This window comes from Lepisosteus platostomus (genome assembly GCF_059453375.1).
Source record: "Lepisosteus platostomus isolate fLepPlt1 chromosome 5 unlocalized genomic scaffold, fLepPlt1.hap1 SUPER_5_unloc_1, whole genome shotgun sequence".
Classification (NCBI taxonomy): domain Eukaryota; kingdom Metazoa; phylum Chordata; class Actinopteri; order Semionotiformes; family Lepisosteidae; genus Lepisosteus; species Lepisosteus platostomus.
The window spans coordinates 77,512-97,758 of record NW_028291471.1 but is presented as its reverse complement, the minus strand read 5'-3'; the positions used below and the strand labels follow the sequence as shown (position 1 = coordinate 97,758).

At 49.4% G+C, this 20,247-nt stretch overlaps 1 long non-coding RNA gene across 1 annotated transcript; it reads right to left on the bottom strand.

Moving 5' to 3' along the window:
• Positions 1-7,211: 7,211 nt before the first annotated feature.
• On the bottom strand, positions 7,212-16,671 carry LOC148638366 (uncharacterized). Its single transcript, XR_015931037.1, has 4 exons — positions 16,575-16,671; positions 14,236-14,309; positions 13,317-13,387; positions 7,212-7,553 (listed from the first exon to the last, which is right to left on the bottom strand). It is a non-coding gene; the product is annotated as an uncharacterized LOC148638366 (long non-coding RNA).
• Positions 16,672-20,247: the final 3,576 nt, after the last annotated feature.

Here is a 20,247-nt window from a genome sequence, read left to right as displayed (position 1 = left end):
GTCTCCTCCCCAGATCTCACCTTCAGGTCTTGAGAAATGACGGACCACTAGGAGACGCTGGAAACGAGGACACAAGACAGAGGTCAGGTCCACAGAGCTCACTCAATCACTACAGCAAGCAGAGACCTCTCGGCCATCAGGACTGTGGGGGTCAGAGTGTGGAGCTGTAGGGTATCGGGAGTTTAGGGGTCAGTGTGGGGAGCTGTAGGGTATCGGGAGTTTAGGGGTCAGTGTGGGGAGCTGTAGGGTATCGGGAGTTTAGGGGTCAGAGTGGGGAGCTGTAGGGTATCGGGAGTTTAGGGGTCAGAGTGTGGAGCTGTAGGGTATCGGGAGTTTAGGGGTCAGAGTGTGGAGCTGTAGGGTATCGGGAGTTTAGGGGTCAGTGTGGGGAGCTGTAGGGTATCGGGAGTTTAGGGGTCAGTGTGGGGAGCTGTAGGGTATCGGGAGTTTAGGGGTCAGTGTGGGGAGCTGTAGGGTATCGGGAGTTTAGGGGTCAGAGTGGGGAGCTGTAGGGTATCGGGAGTTTAGGGGTCAGTGTGGGGAGCTGTAGGGTATCGGGAGTTTAGGGGTCAGTGTGGGGAGCTGTAGGGTAGATGTGGGGCACCGGGCCCACCACAGGGCGGCCGGTCCAGTCTCGCGGAAGGCGACCGGGTCAGACTTACGGAAAAGCACCGGGATTTGGGCCGGGACCTCTCCCGCTGCCAGTCCGGGTTCGGCCTGACCGGTGTGACCTGTGAAGACGCCAAACAGCCCATCTCCGAGACAGCTCTGACCACATAGCCCAGCCCAGTCGTGTCGAGACTAGAGGCCTTGGGCAGTCTCTACAGTGTGTCCAGTGAGAGTGTGGACAGGTGAGTGTGTACAGTGTGTCCAGTGAGAGTCTGGACAGGTGAGTCTCTACAGTCTGTCCAGTGAGAGTGTGGACAGGTGAGTGTGTACAGTGTGTCCAGTGAGAGTGTGGACAGGTGAGTGTGTACAGTGTGTCCAGTGAGAGTGTGGACAGGTGAGTGTGTACAGTGTGTCCAGTGAGAGTCTGGACAGGTGAGTGTGTCCAGTGTGTCCAGAAAGAGTCTGGACAGGTGAGTCTCTACAGTCTGTCCAGTGAGAGTCTGGACAGGTGAGTGTGTACAGTGTGTCCAGTGAAAGTGTGGACAGGTGAGTGTGTACAGTGTGTCCAGTGAGAGTCTGGACAGGTGAGTCTCTACAGTGTGTCCAGGAAGAGTGTGGGACGTCCAGAGGCAATCTGTGCTCTCAGAAGGCCATAATGGACCTGCAGCTTGGTTTTCCTCGGACCCGCGACCCTGTCTCTTGAGCCGAGACGTGTCCTCAGTCAAGATCACCACTGGAAGTGTCTCTCCTCGTCTAGAGGTGTTACCGTGAGACCTGGTCTGTCAAGCGCTTTGCGCTGCTATGTGTGTGAAAGGTGCTCTATCAGTGAAGTTTATTATTATTATTATTATAATACAGCGAGCACTGCTGGGGGCGGAGAGGCCAGTCGGAGGAGGGCTGGACGCTGGACGCTGGACGGCGGGAGGGAGGGGTGGACTTACGACGCCTCGCCGGGCCCGGGTCCTGCTGCGACCGCGCACGGCCGTGCGGCATCTCTGTCGGTCCATCATCCTGCCGAGACAAGCAGAGTCACAGAGGGGAGGGGAGGGGGCGGAGCCACACAGCTGGGCGGCTTGTTCCCCACCCCCGCCCCCCTCTGTGTATAGAAGAGCCTCCTGTCCTGACTGGAGGACCTCACCCAGCTGTGGCTGGAGAGAAGCCAGGGTATCGGCTTCAACCACAGGGCTGGGCGGCTTGTTCCCCACCCCCACCACCCTCTGTGTACAGTAGAGCCTCCTGTCCTGACAGGAGGAGCTCACCCAGCTGTGTCTGGAGAGGAGCCAGGGTATCGGCTTTGTTCCCCACCCCCGCCACCCTCGGTGTACAGAAGAGCCTCCTGTCCTGACAGGAGGAGCTCACCCAGCTCTGTCTGGAGAGGAGCCAGGGTATCAGCTTTGTTCCACACCCCCGCCACCCTCTGTGTACAGAAGAGCCTCCTGTCCTGACTGGAGGAGCTCACCCAGCTGTGTCTGGAGAGGAGCCAGGTTATCAGCTTTGTTCCACAGCCCCGCCACCCTCTGTGTAGAGAAGAGCCTCCTGTCCTGACTGGAGGAGCTCACCCAGCTCTGTCTGGAGAGGAGCCAGGGTATCAGCTTTGTTCCACACCCCCGCCACCCTCTGTGTACAGAAGAGCCTCCTGTCCTGACTGGAGGAGCTCACCCAGCTGTGTCTGGAGAGAAGCCAGGGTATCGGCTTCAACCACAGGGCTGGGCAGCTTGTTCCCCACCCCCACCACTCTCTGAGTAGAGGTGCACCTCCTCTCAATATCTTTTTACAGCACGATCACACCCATAAGAGTTGAGTAACGGTAAAAAAAACAACGTATTTCTCCACTTATTTTGTTATTTCTCACTTTTGACTGACTTACCGATTTCACGGGGATTCTGAAGAGCGTTTCTGAAGTTGAAACTAACGATCTAAGTCGAAGTAACTTTATTGGAAGAAACACGTGTTTAGAAAGGACTATATAGCGCTTTCCTCCTCCTCTTCTCTCTTCACTCCTCTGAGCTCATGGGGCTCCGGCGCCGCCCCCCGCTAGAATCCGCCGCTCTGTGACGTCAGGCGGCTCATTGTGACGCCACCGTGACGTCACCCCCGACGCGCTCACGGCTCGGCCGCGAAACAAAAATGGCCGTCATTTTTCACGGTTGTTGTTTTTTTTGGGTGGACATTTTATTTTTCCCAACTCTCGGCGGCCAGCCGGGTGTCCCTGTACGACCCCGGTAGTCGCCACCTCGGACAGGCAGGGGAAACGGGTCCAGCTGTTTCCGGCCCAAGGCTTACAAAAGCTGCACTTGAATTTAAAGACAAAATCACGTCGAGGGCGCATTCAGCACCCCCACGTCCAACACGGGTTTCCGTGGGGTTTGGTTCAGTGAAATTAGACCCCCCCGCCGACCCCCAAATCAAAGAAAGACCAAACTCCACCCCCCTCTAGCGCCCAAGGGCGGAAATTTCGGGCCACGCCACGTCCAAAAAACACAGGTTCCCCCCCTGTCCTGCGGGGAAAAGAAACGCCATTTTCTTTTCCGAGCGCTGCGTGGGACCTCACGACCCCCCCCCACCCCAAAAAAAAAAAACGGGCTTCGCAGACGAGGAAAACCGGGCACGTCGACCTCTCTACAACACCACCCGGCTGTTTCTGTTTCAAACCGTGGGAAAAAAATAAATACAATTTCGCCCTTCACCGACCGCCGCGCAAAAAAACACAACTTCACGCTACAGAAACGGCCTGTGTGTGTGGGGGGGGGGGGCACGGGAAAAAAATAAAACCTGCGTGTTTTCGGCAGAGTAAGCTCAGCGGGGAAACTCCCTGAATCTCGGGGTTGCTTCTTGAACCCCGAAAACGACCTTTTTTCTCTCTCGTTTTCTTGGTGTCTGGGACGTTCACGAACTCCCGCGTCGGTGCGATTCCCAGCGAGACTTGAACATAACCCCCCCCCGTGGGGCCACAGCGCCCCCGTGTGGCCGAGAGGACCACCACCCGCAGGGCTGAGCTTTTACTGCCGTGTCCCGCTTTCACTCTGGCGATGAAGGAGGGAATCAAGGAGGAGAATTAATATTGTGATCCACCAGTCCATCACAGGACACACACACACCCTGGACAGGACACCACTCCTTCACAGGATACCAGTCCATCACAGCCAGTGTCTCATGGGTGTCCAGGCTGGGTACCATCTGTCCATCACAGGACACACAGACACACACACTCACACACCCTGGACAGGACACCAGTCCATCACAGGACACACACACATATTATATTTCGCAAGGTATAATACGGGGGGAAAAAAAACATTTATATTTATCAACCTACTAGTAATACTGGGTGGATGTCACGTTCCCCAAAGTTCAGTGCCTCTCTCTAATAAAGCAGAAACGCGACATTAAAATCACCAGGACACAATACACCTTGCTCTGGACGATGGGAGAAGACCTGTACCTTCACGAGTCCGGGTTGTGAAAACTTCTTCTGGCAGTTCAAAACGTTTCGAAGAGACTACAGCGCTACCCTGTTTTCCATTTCTATCGTGTATTATTATACAGTCATAAGTATCTGTCCTGATCACAGAGTCCCCCTCTCACTGCCAGGACTGAAGCCCAGTGCAGCACGAATAATAATAATAATTAATAAGTCTGGACCCTCCACTCATGGCTCTTCCCAGGTCAGGGGGATCCCCTCCAGCCCCCCCAGTGTGCAGCCCCCACCTGGATGATGCTCCAGTCCGCTCAGCACACAGCAGCTCTCAGTGGGGAGGAGAGCAGAGGGATGGAGCCAGTTCAGAGACAGGGGTGATTAGGAGGCCATGATGGGTCAAGACCAGGGGGGGAATCAGGCCAGGACACTGGGGTAACACCCCTACTCTTCTCCAGAGACACCCCGGGATTGTTAATGAGCACAGAGAGTCAGGACCTCGGTTTGACGGCGCCTGTTTACAGTCCAGTGTCCCCGTCACTATACTGGGGCATCAGGACCCACACAGACCGCAGGGTGAGAGCGCCCCCTGCTGGCCCTACTAACACCTCTCCCAGCAGCAACCTCAGTTTTTCCCAGGAGTCTCCCCTCCAGGTACTGACCAGGCTCCCACCTGCTGGGCTCCAGTGGGGAAGGGGCTGCCAGCTGGGAGCTGCAGGGTGAGATGGCTGCTGGGCAAACGATGGCTAAAGATCTTCCTAGGACACCCTGGACTTCGTGGTCGACTTCCTTCTCTTCAGACGGAGGTGGCTTGAAATCTGTCTCGTTTCAAGGAGTATTGGACACGATGCCCCCCCTGCTATATCCCCACCAACTGGTGGCACGCCGACGATGAGGGCTCTCGGCCTCAATCCGTCAACCACAAACTCTCCGGGATGAAAGAGAAGGACAGACTCTGTTCGTTCGTTTCGGTGGGGGGGAGGGAAAAAACCAAAAGCTAAACAGATTTTTTTTAAAACCATTTTAATGATGCTTAACAAAAGAACAAAAATTACAATACAGATTAAGTCCAGGCTGGGGTCCCTCAGCTTCGGTCCAGCACAGTCTGGGGTCCCTCAGCTTCGGTCCAGCACAGTCTGGGGTCCCTCAGCTTCGGTCCAGACTGGGGTCCCTCAGCTTCGGTCCAGCACAGTCTGGGGTCCCTCAGCTCCAGTCCAGTCCAGTCTGGTGTCTCTCAGCTCTGGTCCAGTCCAGCCTATTGTCCCTAGGCTCCAGTCCAGTCGTTTGGTGTCCCTCAGCTCCGGTCCAGTCCAGTCCAGTCCAGATCTTAGCAGGCACAGAACCAGGAAAGGAACCTGGAAAGAATATTGTTATTGCAGGTGTGAGGGACACAGACACAGACGTCACCATGACATCAAACAGCAAGAGGAGACTCCTCCTTGAATCACAGACACGACCGGGCGGCGCCCCCCTGTCTGCTCACCTGCACCTCCTCTTCCTCTTCTTGTCCTTCCTAGCAGCCTGCTCCTCCTCTCCCTTTCTCTTCCTCTCCTGAGATACGGTCTCCGCCACTTCCATTGGCTCGTCCTGATCTTCTGTCTCCACCGACACGCAGCTCAGGGACTTCAAAAAGATGCACCAGCGCTTCTGAAGCAGAGACAGGAGAGTCACATTAAGAGTCGGACTGGACACTCCAGTACATGAACACTGCACTGAAAGAGAGAGGGGTTCATACAGACACACTGACTGGACACTCCAGGACATGAACACTGCACTGAGAGAGAGAGGGGTTCATACAGACACATGACTGGACACTCCAGTACATGAACACTGCACTGAGAGAGAGAGGGGTTCATACAGACACACTGACTGGGCACTCCAGTACATGAACACTGCACTGAGAGAGAGAGGGGTTCATACAGACACACTGACTGGACACTCCAGTACATGAACACTGCACTGAGAGAGAGAGGGGTTCATACAGACACACTGACTGGACACTCCAGTACATGAACACTGCACTGAGAGAGAGAGGGGTTCATACAGACACACTGACTGGACACTGGACAGGAGTAAAGAGAGGATCAGAGCATTACCCACCTTCTTTTTCTTCTGTCTCACAGGAGGTGGTGATTGGACCTCCTCCAGCTGGAGTCCTTGGAGGGAGAGAGGGGGCAGGAGAGGGACAGGTGAGTCAAGTGTCCCAAGAGCACAGAGACTCTGCTGAGATCACACTCGCAGTGAGTGAGCCTGGGTGTAGCCCACTAATACTGACCCACTGGACACCACAGGACAGAGAGGAGGAGGAGGAGAGAGACAAACTGCCTGGACACCACAGGACAGAGAGGAGGAGGAGAGAGACACACTGAGGACAGAGAGGAGGAGGAGAGAGACACTGACAGACAGGGCTGAAAGAGAGAGAAACACTGAGACCCAGGGACAGACAAGACGGCGAAACTCCACCACAGACAGGACAGGAGGCAGGGTGGGACCAGCACTGACCTCCTTCCTCTCTCCTGCCGAAGGAGCTGTCTCCACCTCCTCTTCCTCCTGCAAGTCAAGAGACAGGCTGAGAGAGAGACGGGCTGGTGGGACATCGGCGAACAGAGCTGAAGGCAGAGAGCCGGGGAGACAGGCCCAGCTGGGACAACGCAGGACAGACAGAGAGACAGACAGAAAGGAAGGAGAGAGAGAGACAAAGATGAAGGCACAGAAAGACAGCAGGCAAAGAGAAAGATTGAGATTGAGGGACAAACAAACCGAGAGAGAAAGAGGAAGGAGAGAGAGAGACAGAGATCGAGGGACAGACAGACTGACAGACAGGGCTGAAAGAGAGAGACAGAGAGGCAGGGACAGACAGACAGCAGGATGAGAGAGAGACAGAGATCGAGGGACAATAATTTGGTTTCGAAATTTATTCTGAAAATATACAATCATTCACTCCTGAAAAATATCGAGTTCAAATTATACATTATGTACAATATTATAATCAACATATGGCTAATCATCAAAAATAAAAAAACTGTACTGGGGGACACAGCTGGCTGTGCTGTTCTGGACAGAACACACTGAGGTCCAGTTTCCACCTCCTGCAGGATCAAACAGCACCCCCACTGGCTCTCCAGTGAACAAAGGGACAGACAGAGAGGCTTCAGGCTGCAGGGTGACAGTGTCTCTGTGAGGATGATAGAAGAACACACTCTGTCAAGAATATAGAGCCCTCTAGTGACCCTACTGTAGACCTGCTCACCGCCCACAGTGACGATCACAGTGCTGATACTGCTTCCCTTAAGGTCCCTCACTGTGTAGCTGCCCTGATCAGCTGGAGTGAGGGAGCGGAGTGTCAGAGAACTGTTCTGCACTGACACTCACTGTTCGTACCTGGGGCCAGGGAGCCCTGCGCTGCTCAGTAAGACAATACGAGACTGGACAGATCCTGCAGGATCAAACAGCACCTCCACTGGACCAGCAGTGTGGAGGGGGAGAGACAGAGAGGCACCGGGCTGCAGGCTGTGGACTTCTGAGTGAGCTGAAAAGGGACAGGTAGAAACATGTTGAATATTTAGTTTTACAACAATACCTTGAGTTTGGACTGCGATCAGCTTCATTTTGTATTTCAGCTGTGAAAATGCAATTTCAAAAATGCACGCCCCAGTCATGTTAGGTTCAAGTTACAGTTGCATCACAACTCAATACATTTGCAATTCACTTCAAATGTTGTTTTTGTTTGATCCAGTCTGTCCTCACCTAAAGGAGATATGGACTCAGTCTTTGGAATTTGTATATATATATATTTCAGTGATCCCTCAGCCATTCCTTCTGTTTTGTAATTCAATTTCTCTTTTAAAATTCCTTCCCCACTTCTAGGACCTGCAGTTGCTGAACTCCACAATGGCTTCTATTGGAAAGTCTGTGACTGAGACCAAGTAAGTGTTCACTTTTTTATAAAACCATTATTTATTTTGGAGCAATGAGCAATTCTTATATAAATACAATAAAATCATTATGCTCAAACTATGAGAGAGAAAATTAAGGATAATTTAAGAAATCAGTCTTAGCTTGTTTCTATACACAGATGGTATTATTTATTTTCCGAGGAAGGACATGATAAATCACCTGAAGAACATCGTGGATTACAACAGAATAGAGATTGTGTCTGGCGAGGCAAACAGGGCAGTGGTTGTAAGACTGCTGGAGTCCTTGGCATTAGGGACTAAATATACTAAACGTATGATGCTAAAATGTTATTTTCACATATATTAATGTAATAAATGATTGCTTATGCTTTATGCACTACTTCACTGCTTCACTGCTCTATGCTGTCTGGAAATAAATCCTCAGACTGCTTACTGCCCTGGGCATGTACCAATAAATCCGAATGCACATCTGAATCCCAAACAGAATCTCTAGTAAAATACGATCATTTGTGAAACAGGCAAATGACTGTCTCAGGGGCCCATTCCTCATTCTCAAGACACATGTATGTAGTACGTACACCATGCATTGAGCAATAGGGACTGAAAACACCACAGGTAAGGTTAGAAGTCATTCTGAGGTGCCACATGTGAGGGATACAGCTAGGCATCTGAAATGCAGGGTTTGAGAGCCCTTTCAGGAGCACTGCATCCTTTGAGACAGACCCGTGCGTGTTAAACAAATGATCATTTCTTTCAGCATTAGGGACTAAATATACTAAACGTATGATGCTAAAATGTTATTTTCACATATATTAATGTAATAAATCATTGCTTATGCTTTAACAACAAATCTAATTAAAATAAAAGCTTAAGTTTTGTATTTATCTTGTACCATAGAACATGATTTTCTTTGTATTTCATGCCCACAAAGTGTCCAAATGTTCTATGATCATTTCTTTCAGCATTAGGGACTAAATATACTAAACATATGATGCTAAAATCCTGAAAAAAGGATGTGCTCCATCTCGTCAGTAGATTGGATTCCAAAACTGATTTGGGTCAATATACATTACCTTTAAAGATAAGGTACAGTCTACTGTAGGGAACCATCAACGTAGAAAGCATTGGCCTTCCCTGGGGGGCAGGTAGGTGCAAAAGATAAACCTTTATCCTATCTTTATCCTAAGATAAGTGGCCAAGCTCATCATGTTGCCATAGTAGACAAAGTTCTATAAAATGTTAAATAACTTTTAATAAAAGCATTTTGGTCTTTCAGTACTGTACAAGGTGAATTAAACTGTCCCTGGTAATGCAAAGTAATTAGAAGCATCCCAGAAATTTTATCTCTAGAAACATTAGCTGTTTTATATCATGTAATTTAGTGTGATGTTGTCAGAATTCAAGGACATTATCACACACAGAAATTGGTTCAGTTAAATCTAAAAAACACAGCTAAACATGGGTTTAAATGTAAAATAGAAGTCTTACCTCTTGTCAAAAGATTTCATTCAAGAAGTGAACCTCAGATCCTTCTTTGAAAAAAGTAAGTTCAAATGAAAATGATTGTTAAAAACTGGGCTTTCAATAAATGACAAATTTAATCTAATACTGCTCTGATCATGGTAGCAGGAAGGTGTTTAAATTACTCTGTACCTAGGAGTATTTCGATCCCGAGTTCTGAATCCCAAACAGAATCTCTAGTAAAATAGGAGGCACTGGACTATAAATACCCATCCATGTTATAACACACTCACCAAGGGTTTTTTAGTTTAACTCTGAGCTTTGAGAGATTTAATACCTATGGTACCCATATTCATCCTTTATTTAAGGGAAGTACACATCCTAGACACACAGGAAACCCTCTTGCCCCAAGGGAAGACCGATACTTTGGATGGTAATGATTGAACCTGGCTTACAACAGACATCTTTTGAAATGGTAATTCTTTCAGGTGGCTTGGCAAACTTCCTGCCCCAGCTAAGACAGGTACTTTGGATGTTAATGCTTGAGACTAGACATCTTTGGAAATGGTAATTCTTTCCGAGTGCTTGGGAAACTCTATTTCTTTGAATGCACCTGCACTGTTGAATATACTTTAAACCCATGCTTAGCCATGTTTTTAAAATTAAATTATAACGATTTCTGTGTTTGATAATGGTAGCAAAGGCTTCTTCCACCCACTGCTTTGCCAAAGGGAAGTGCTGTTTTCTGGGAGGGGTGGAGTCTTTGCTCGGTGTCACTTTCTGCTGAGTGCAATATACCTTTCACTTTTCACCTGCAATCGAGACAGGAGGTACAGTAACTCTGAGACTTGACTAAGGTCCTGGATATTGAATCACCACTACGATCAAGAGGTAAGACTTTACATTTTTACTTTTAAATGCATTTGCTGATAACCTTTTAAAACTAATATGCAGTCAGGCAGATGCATCTTTATTCTTAAGCGTCTCTCAGTGCATTGATATTGTTTTTACTAATCTAATATCAAGAATCTCATCATGTGCATGCTGAGGTGTGGAATATATCTTTGTGTTAAATGGTATTGTTTTGTATATTGTATAATTGAAATACAGCCTCTTTCTGGTTACAAGTATTGGCTTAGAAGACTTCTCCTTGCATTGTATAATCAGGGCCAGTTCAATGGGGCATTTAATTAATTGAGAGCTCTTTCTAGTAGATATGAATGCAGAATGGATACAGATTAATTGCAATAGTGTAACTGCAAATGAATATAGATGAGAATGTATGTTTGTTCATATACAATGGCAGGAGCAGTTTCTCATTGCAGTGGATTTTCAGGGCCAATTCATCTCTCCATCTTATACTGAATATGAAAGGCAGTTGTTTCTATATGGACTCAGTCTTTGGAATTTGTATATATATATATTTCAGTGATCCCTCAGCCATTCCTTCTGTACTGTAATTCAATTTCTCTTTTAAAATTCCTTCCCCACTTCTAGGACCTGCAGTTGCTGAACTCCACAATGGCTTCTATTGGAACGTCTGTGACTGAGACCAAGTAAGTGTTCACTTTTTTTATGAAACCATAATTTATTTTGGAGCAATGAGCAATTCTTATATAAATGCAATAAAATCATTATGCTCAAACTATGAGAGAGAAAATTAAGGATAATTTAAGAAATCAGTCTTAGCTTGTTTCTATACACAAATGGTATTATTTATTTTCAAAGGAAACCCGCGAGGATTCCCCTGGTGTGCAAGACGTGCCTGAATACTTTTGATCAGCTTCCTGCTCACTTGAAGAAGGCGTGTATGAAGCACGCCACGGCAGAAGAGATCAAGATGGCCTCTCAACAGGCGAGGAAGGACATGATAAATCACCTGAAGAACATCGTGGATTACAACAGAATAGAGATCGTGTCTGGTGAGGCAAACAGGGCAGTGGTTGTAAGACAGCTGGAGTCCTTGGCATTAGGGACTAAATAAACTAAACGTATGATGCTAAAATGTTATTTTCACATATATTAATGTAATAAATGATTGCTTATGCTTTATAAACAAATCTAATTAAAATAAAAGCTTAAGTTTTGTATTTATCTTGTACCATAGAACATGATTTTCTTTGTATTTCAAGCCCACAAAGTGTCCAAATGACGCACTACATGATATAAGGAAGATTATCACATGCATATCGGTATTATCTTTCTTATGAAAATGCATTCCTTTCATTACCTTTTACTTTTTACTTGGAACCTTTCAGGAACTGCGACACCGCAGGAATGCCATTACTCCGTGATCCAGGATCCCGGGCCCGCGGGCGGAAGTAGGTTTTGCCTTCTCGCGTGTAAGGGCTGGCAGGGCTCAAACGGCAGCGGCGGGGGGTGGCGAGACGCCTGTGGTGCGCGGGCTTGCTAGGTCAGTGCGAGGTGAAGTCGGGGCAGAGCCCCTGGACCACAGCCCCACCACCGGGAGCTCTGCTAAGTGGTGGGTTGGGCAATCATTACTGGATACGAGTGTCAAGTGTCGACACGAGTGTGAGCAGCGTCGATTCGAGTGTGAACGGTGTCGACACGAGTCCTGTTGGTCAGTACAGTGTCAATACGAGTGCGAACAGTGTCGACAGGAGTGTGAACACTGAGTCCTGTTAATCAAAAAAGTATTAATATAAGTGTGAACAGTGAGTCCTGTTGTTCAGTATAGTGTCAATACGAGTGTGAACAGCGAGTCCTGTTGTTCACTACAGTGTCAATACGAGTGTGAACAGCGAGTCCTGTTGTTCAGTACAGTGTCAATATGAGTGTGTACAGTGAGTCCTGTTGTTCAGTACAGTGTCAATACAAGTGTGAACAGTGAGTCCGGTTCTGTACAGTGTTAACTCATTGAATTCCCTCTTGCTCTGCACAGTGTTAACGGGTGAGAACACGTGTTTTATTCTTGGCAGAATTAACACAGACAGATACTGCTGTTGAATACTCCACAGTCAACAAACCCCGAGCCGCACAAAGTGAGGATCTTTTACTTCTATCTATTAAACTAGCAGAAATAAAACATCATGATAACTTCTTACTGCTCTGTCCAGTTTTAAAACAAGTGTGAACATTTGTAATAATAGTGTGTCCTGCTGTTGTGTACAGCGTGAATACAAGTGTGAACAGTGAATCCTATTGTTGTGTACAGTGTCAATACGAGCGTGAACAGTGAGTCCTGTCGTCTGAACAGTGTCAATACGCGTGTGAACAGTGAGCCCTGTTGTTCAGTATGGTGTTAACATAAGTTAACATAAGTATTGACCCGTATCCTGTTCTCTACAGACATCACACTACGCCACTGGAGTACGCCACTGTCAACAAACCGAGAGCAGCACAAAGTGAGGACTTTTTAAACTCTTTACCACGGTATAAAACTCACAGGAGTAATGGGAATGACACTAAAAACAACAACACTGATAGTGAACAAGAGATTTTGAACAATACACATTCTAGTCAGATTTAAATACCCACAGACCTGACCGTTGGAAGTAGTAAAACAATGCAAATTATTTTTTTTCTGCGTGCAGGTTTTCTAAGAACTGAAGAAAGGCTAAAAACGAGAGAACGCCATTCGGTTTTTCAAGCCTGTCTGGTAGTTAGTGATTAATTGGACCCATGATTTAATCCACCTGTATCTGGAGAGAAGCCAGGGTATCGGCATCAACAACAAGGCTGGGCAGCTTGTTCCCCACCCGCCTCTGTGTAAAGACGCGTCACCCATTCTTGGTTTTATTTTCACCTTTCACTATACGTGAAGAATTCCAAAAGGTGCACAAATGCTCTGGAGCTATTCTGTGGTTCGGCGATGTCTCTGGAGCCTTTTCTCACAGTGTGCGACTTCCCTGTGTGTCTCCCCGAACACAGGGTCTGACTGAAGGGGCACTGACCTGCAGGAATGGGAGGAGACCAAGCTGGGACGGTTCTGCCACGTCAGCGAAACTCTGGACCCCGACTTCATCTGCCAAAGAAACAGCAGCGTCAATTAACTCCGCCAGCGAGTTCAACTGTCGCCTCCCTTCTCTCCATCTCTGTGTGTCCCATCTCTTCATAACCCGTCTCCTATCAATCCTACTGTGTTTCATTTACTCTTCCTCACTCTGTCTCCTGTCCGGTTGTCTGCACTTAAAACTGAGGTATTTCCTGAGATCTCCTCTCTCTCGCTGTGTCTCCTGTCCTGTGGGTTTGTTACTAAGGGATTCTTTGTGATCTCCTCTCTCTCGCTGTGTCTCCTGTCCTGTGTGTTAGTATGTTTGTTACTGAGGTATTTCCTGTGATCTCCTCTCTCTCACTGTGTCTCCTGTTCTTCAGTGTTTTAATCCTCTTAAATAATTTAGCTCATTCCTCTCTCACTCACTGCGACTCCTATCCATTCTGTGTTCAGTTCCTCTGACTTGCCTCTTGCATCAGCGCTAGCAATATCATGCATCTATTTAATTTAAAATTATTGATCTGTCACCTTGATAGTTCGATCTCGGCTACAGTTAGCATAGATGGCACAATTAAAAGGACGATGAGCTCAACATCTGTGCGCGTCTAATTAACTGAACCGTACAGAACATCCTGCCTCAGCTAGTCTCTCGCTGGCGGGGTCGCCCATCGGCGAGACCACGTCTCCAGGAAATTCTGCGGACTGGACACTGCGGGAGGGTGGGGCTGTGTTTCCGCACGAACGCCGGAAATCACTCAGGATCTCCAGAGAGACTCCTGTAGCCTTACAGCATCACAGTCACAGGCCTCAGCATTGCAACTGTATCATATCAAACGCCCAGTCACCCTGAGGTGAGGCCGACCAGTCTGAAGCATTACCTGTAAACACCAGGCACACTGGAACCTGACTTCATCGTCCACTTAGCGCAGAGGTGGGGTGGACAGTCAGTTTTCTGGGGAGAAAAAAAACAACACCAGGAATTTAGCATACTGAAAGGATCATGGAGTGATGATCTGGCTGAACCCTCTTGGCTGAGGGCTCCTGGCCAGAGGATGAGGAGGCTGGGACCCCCCTGCACAGCGAGGAGGAGTGACCAGGGGGGGCAGCTACACAGGTGGAGACGGGGTGAGAGAGGGACGCGAGGGTGAGAGGGGGATCACGTGCAGTATTGACAGTGTTTCAGGAGAGGAGTCAGGAGTGATTGCTAAAATATCGACAGCCGAGTCTGACCGAACTAGGGTGTGGCCATCCCTCTTGAACTTTCATCACAAACTCCTGTCTTCCTGCGGTGTCTCTGAGGAAGCTACCATTTTTCATTGGCTAATAAGAGGTGGAAGAGGTGTTAGTGGGACAGCAGGGGGGCGCTCACCCTGCGGTCTGATACCCCAGTATAGTGACGGGGGACACTATACTGTAAACAGGCGAGGTCCTTCGGATGAGACGTAAAACCGAGGTCCTGACTCTCTGTGGTCATTAAAAATCCCAGGGCGTCTCTCGAAAAGAGTAGGGGTGTAACCCAGGCGTCCTGGCCAAATTTCCCATTGGCCCTTACCAATCATGGCCTCCTAATAACCCCCCTCTCTGAACTGGCTTCATCCCTCTGCTCTCCTCCCCACTGAGAGCTGCTGTGTGGGGAGCGTTCTGGCGCACTATGGCTGCCGTCGCATCATCCAGGTGGGGGCTGTACATTGGTGGCGGTAGTGGGATTCCCCATTCCCTGTGCAGCGCTTTGAGTGGAGTGTCCAGAAAAGCGCTATATGAGTGTAAGCAATTATTAGTAAGGCCCCTCAGTAGTTGAGATCTCTGTTATACCCATCTAGAAACATGCAATCAGCATGTTATTGATGAAGCAATAGTCACAACATTATTCCACACCTCTAACCCTGCACAAGGGGGCATGCTTCAAGCTCGGGCCAGGGTGAGAGGCGGGTCATGATGACAGTCATGCTTTCTACACCTTATACTGAGCTCAGAAATGGACCAAGCGGACATCTCACGAGCAGATCCCTCCGCGTATAAAAAGGCAACTTGTCTCGGCAAAAATACCATGGATTCACATCCGAAATATGATAAAAAGGCAAAAACACCACACTTGTAATGCAAACGTACCCTTAAAAGGAAACCCGGTTTTAAAACCAACTTGATTTTCCCCTGGAGAAACCTTTTTATGGACACACATCGCATCTATTACACATGTATAACTAAATATAAAGATAAAACTTAATATAAGAAGTCATGACATATCACACATGACGGAGTCTGGTGCAGAATAAACAGTTTACACTGACCCACCTTTATTTACCCTGGTCACTCACTTCTATTAACTGTCTTAATAAGGGTAACAAATGAATATTTGTTTCAATTTGGGATCTACATCTGGGAGCCCTGAAATGTTGGCCAGAGGGGAGAAGCTGATATTCAGACCTAAGAATATATTAAAAACAAGGATCTGATGTTGTTTTTCACCTGTCTAATCAAAGCTTGTTCAAAAATTATCTGATTATAGGACACACGAGTTTATAATCATACTCATTCCACTTTTTAACCCCGTATATATGCACAATATGAAACGTATATACACTAAATCTCACGTGTGACTCCCATAATATACATTTCTTTACGAAAATTAGGAACACTTATTACAATTATCAACCCCCCATGACGAGGCAATATTTCATACCTTTGTTTCTTTGTGGGTTCAAAGTTCTGTCCTGTCGTTTCACACGTAATGTTTTGGTAGTTATCTCAATTTTCCTTTGCAATTATCTCCAAGATCATCATCAACTTTTTGTAAAACGCTATGCACAACTGATATTTAAAGAAAGTCCTGTACCAAAACGTCTTCGTAGGGAAAGACAACTTTTTTTTTCCTTACGTCAGTCGCTACACGGTTACTCTTAAAATCCATTACTCGCCTTTAAAAAAAAGTTTCGTTTTTTATTGTGGCTCACTGACATTTCTGTCACAATTCTGAGGGACCCCAAATAAAATTCACTTGCCGGTATAAAGACGCCGGCGAGGTTAAGACAGGTATCGAGCCACCTGCGTATCTAACGGACGTTTAAAATAAAAAAAATGGCGTGTAATGTTGCGAAGGCCTACTGTTTTTTTATAGTTTGTCGATTGTAAGGGACGTGGGCCGCGACAGAAATACTGGTCGGGGTGGGAAAAGGTTTATTGATGGTTTATTGTACCGCAACGGTCACAATTGACTCACCAGCAAAGATGGCGCCGAGGCCACATCGACTCCCTCCCGCCCTGCCTCGCACCGAAGCTCGAGCTGCGGAGCGCGACGCCGAACCGCCAGTCCGCGGGCGCGGGCGCCGGACATAGACGTCATAAACCCTTCCGAGGCGCAGGAATTTTAGATCACTGTAGTTTCTTCTGGACCCGGGTTAGGGACAGTGTGCCCTCCGTGAGAGTCTTCTGAGGAAGCCAGTGTCTCATGGGTGTCCAGGCTGGGTACCATCTGTCCATCACAGGACACACAGACACACACACTCACACATCCTGGACAGGACACCAGTCCATCACAGGACACACACACACTCACTCACACACCCTGGACAGGACACCAGTCCATCACAGGACACACACACACTCACACACCCTGGACAGGACACCAGTCACTCACAGGACACACACACACACACTCACACACCCTGGACAGGACACCAGTCCCTCACAGGACACACACACACAACCTGGATAGGACACCAGTCCCGGTGTCCCGGTTTTCCCGGTGTACGCTTCTCTTTCGGAGACCATTTCTCTCTGGTGTTGTTTTGCTGTTGGAATAAATGCCGAGGTGACCCTTCTGTGTGGAGTCTGCGTGTTCTCTCCAGCGGGTCGTTTCCTCCACCGCAGGGGCTGGTCGAACCATGGTCTCCCAATCGTCACAGAAGTGTGTGTCGTTTTGGGTGGTGGGGGGTGGGGGGTGGGGGGTGCATCGGGGATACTGCGCCCCGAGGGGGTGGCCTCTCACCTTGCTCCGGACGATGGGAGAAGACCTGTACCTTCAGGAGTCCGGGTTGTGAAAACTTCTTCTGGCAGTTCAAAACGTTTCGAAGAGACTACAGCGCTACCCTGTTTTCCATTTCTATCGTGTATTATTATACAGTCATAAGTATCTGTCCTGATCACAGAGTCCCCCTCTCACTGCCAGGACAGGAGCCCAGTGCAGCACGAATAATAATAATAATTAATAAGTCTGGACCCTCCCCTCAGAGCTCTTCCCAGGTCAGGGGGATCCCCTCCAGCCCCCCCAGTGTGCAGCCCCCACCTGGATGATGCTCCAGTCCGCTCAGCACACAGCAGCTCTCAGTGGGGAGGAGAGCAGAGGGATGGAGCCAGTTCAGAGAGGGGGGTGATAAGGAGGCCATGATGGGTCAAGACCAGGGGGGGAATCAGGCCAGGACACTGTGGTAACACCCCTACTCTCCTCCAGAGACACCCCGGGATTGTTAATGAGCACAGAGAGTCAGGACCTCGGTTTGACGTCTCATCCGAAGGACAGCGCCTGTTTACAGTCCAGTGTCCCCCGTCACTATACTGGGGCATCAGGACCCCCACAGACCGCAGGGTGAGAGCGCCCCCTGCTGGCCCCACTCACACCTCTCCCAGCAGCAACCTTGGGGGGGGGGGGGAGGGAAAAAACCAAAAGCTAAACAGATTTTTTTTAAAAACATTTTATTGATTCTTTACAAAAGTCCAGTCCAGTCTGGTGTCCCTCAGCTCCAGTCCAGTCCAGTCTGGGGCCCCTCAGCTCCAGTCCAGTCTGGTGTCCCTCAGCTCCAGTGCAGTCCAGACTGGGGTCCCTCAGCTTCGGTCCAGTCCAGTCTGGGGTCCCTCAGCTTCGGTCCAGCACAGTCTGGTGTCCCTCAGCTTCGGCCCAGCACAGACTGGGGTCCCTCAGCTTCAGTCCAGTCCAGTCTGGGGTCCCTCAGCTTCAGTCCAGCACAGTCTGGTGTCCCTCAGCTTCGGCCCAGCACAGACTGGGGTCCCTCAGCTTCGGTCCAGCACAGACTGGGGTCCCTCAGCTTCGGTCCAGCACAGTCTGGGGTCCCTCAGCTTCAGTCCAGACTGGGGTCCCTCAGCTTCGGTCCAGCACAGACTGGGGTCCCTCAGCTTCGGTCCAGCACAGTCTGGGGTCCCTCAGCTCCAGTCCAGTCCAGTCTGGGGCCCCTCAGCTCCAGTCCAGTCCAGTCTGGGGCCCCTTAGCTCCAGTCCAGTCCAGTCTGGTGTCCCTCAGCTCCAGTCCAGTCCAGTCTGGGGTCCCTCAGCTTCGGTCCAGCACAGACTGGGGTCCCTCAGCTTCGGTCCAGCACAGTCTGGTGTCCCTCAGCTTCGGTCCAGACTGGGGTCCCTCAGCTTCGGTCCAGCACAGTCTGGGGTCCCTCAGCTTCGGTCCAGCACAGACTGGGGTCCCTCAGCTTCGGTCCAGCACAGTCTGGTGTCCCTCAGCTTCAGTCCAGACTGGGGTCCCTCAGCTTCGGTCCAGCACAGTCTGGGGTCCCTCAGCTCCAGTCCAGTCCAGTCTGGTGTCTCTCAGCTCCGGTCCAGTCCAGTCTGGTGTCCCTAGGCTCCTGTCCAGTCCCGTCTGGTGTCCCTCAGCTCCAGTCCAGTCCAGTCCAGTCCAGTCCAGTCCAGTCCAGTCCAGATCTTAGCCGGCACAGAACCAGGAAAGGAACCTGGAAAGAATATTGTTATTGCAGGTGTGAGGGACACAGACACAGACGTCACCATGACATCAAACAGCAAGAGGAGACTCCTCCTTGAATCACAGACACGACCAGGCGGCGCCCCCCTGTCTGCTCACCTGCACCTCCTCTTCCTCCTCTTGTCCTTCCCGGCAGCCAGCTCCTCCTCTCCCTCGCTCTTCCTCTCCTGAGCTACGGTCGCCACCTCCATCGGCTCGTCCTGGTCTTCTGTCTCCACCGACACGCAGCTCAGGGAGTTAAGAAGGGCGCACCAGCGCTTCTGAAGCAGAGACAGGAGAGTCACGTTAAGAGTCGGACTGGACACTCCAGTACATGAACACTGCACTGAGAGAGAGAGGGGTTCATACAGACACACTGACTGGACACTCCAGGACATGAACACTGCACAGAGAGAGAGAGAGGGGTTCACACAGACACACTGACTGGACACTCCAGTACATGAACACTGCACTGAGAGAGAGAGGGGTTCATACAGACACACTGACTGGACACTCCAGTACATGAACACTGCACTGAGAGAGAGAGAGGGGTTCATACAGACACACTGACTGGACACTCCAGGACATGAACACTGCACTGAGAGAGAGAGAGAGGGGTTCATACAGACACACTGACTGGACACTCCAGTACATGAACACTGCACTGAGAGAGAGAGGGGTTCATACAGACACACTGACTGGACACTCCAGTACATGAACACTGCACTGAGAGAGAGGGGTTCACACAGACACACTGACTGACTGGACACTCCAGTACATGAACACTGCACTGAGAGAGAGAGGGGTTCATACAGACACACTGACTGGACACTCCAGTACATGAACACTGCACTGAGAGAGAGAGGGGTTCATACACACACACTGACTGGACACTCCAGTACATGAACACTGCACTGAGAGAGAGAGAGAGAGAGGGGTTCACACAGACACACTGACTGGACACTCCAGGACATGAACACTGCACTGAGAGAAAGAGGGGTTCATACACACACACTGACTGGACACTCCAGGACATGAACACTGCACTGAGAGAGAGAGAGGGGTTCATACAGACACACTGACTGGACACTCCAGTACATGAACACTGCACTGAGAGAGAGAGAGGGGTTCATACAGACACACTGACTGGACACTCCAGGACATGAACACTGCACTGAGAGAGAGAGGGGTT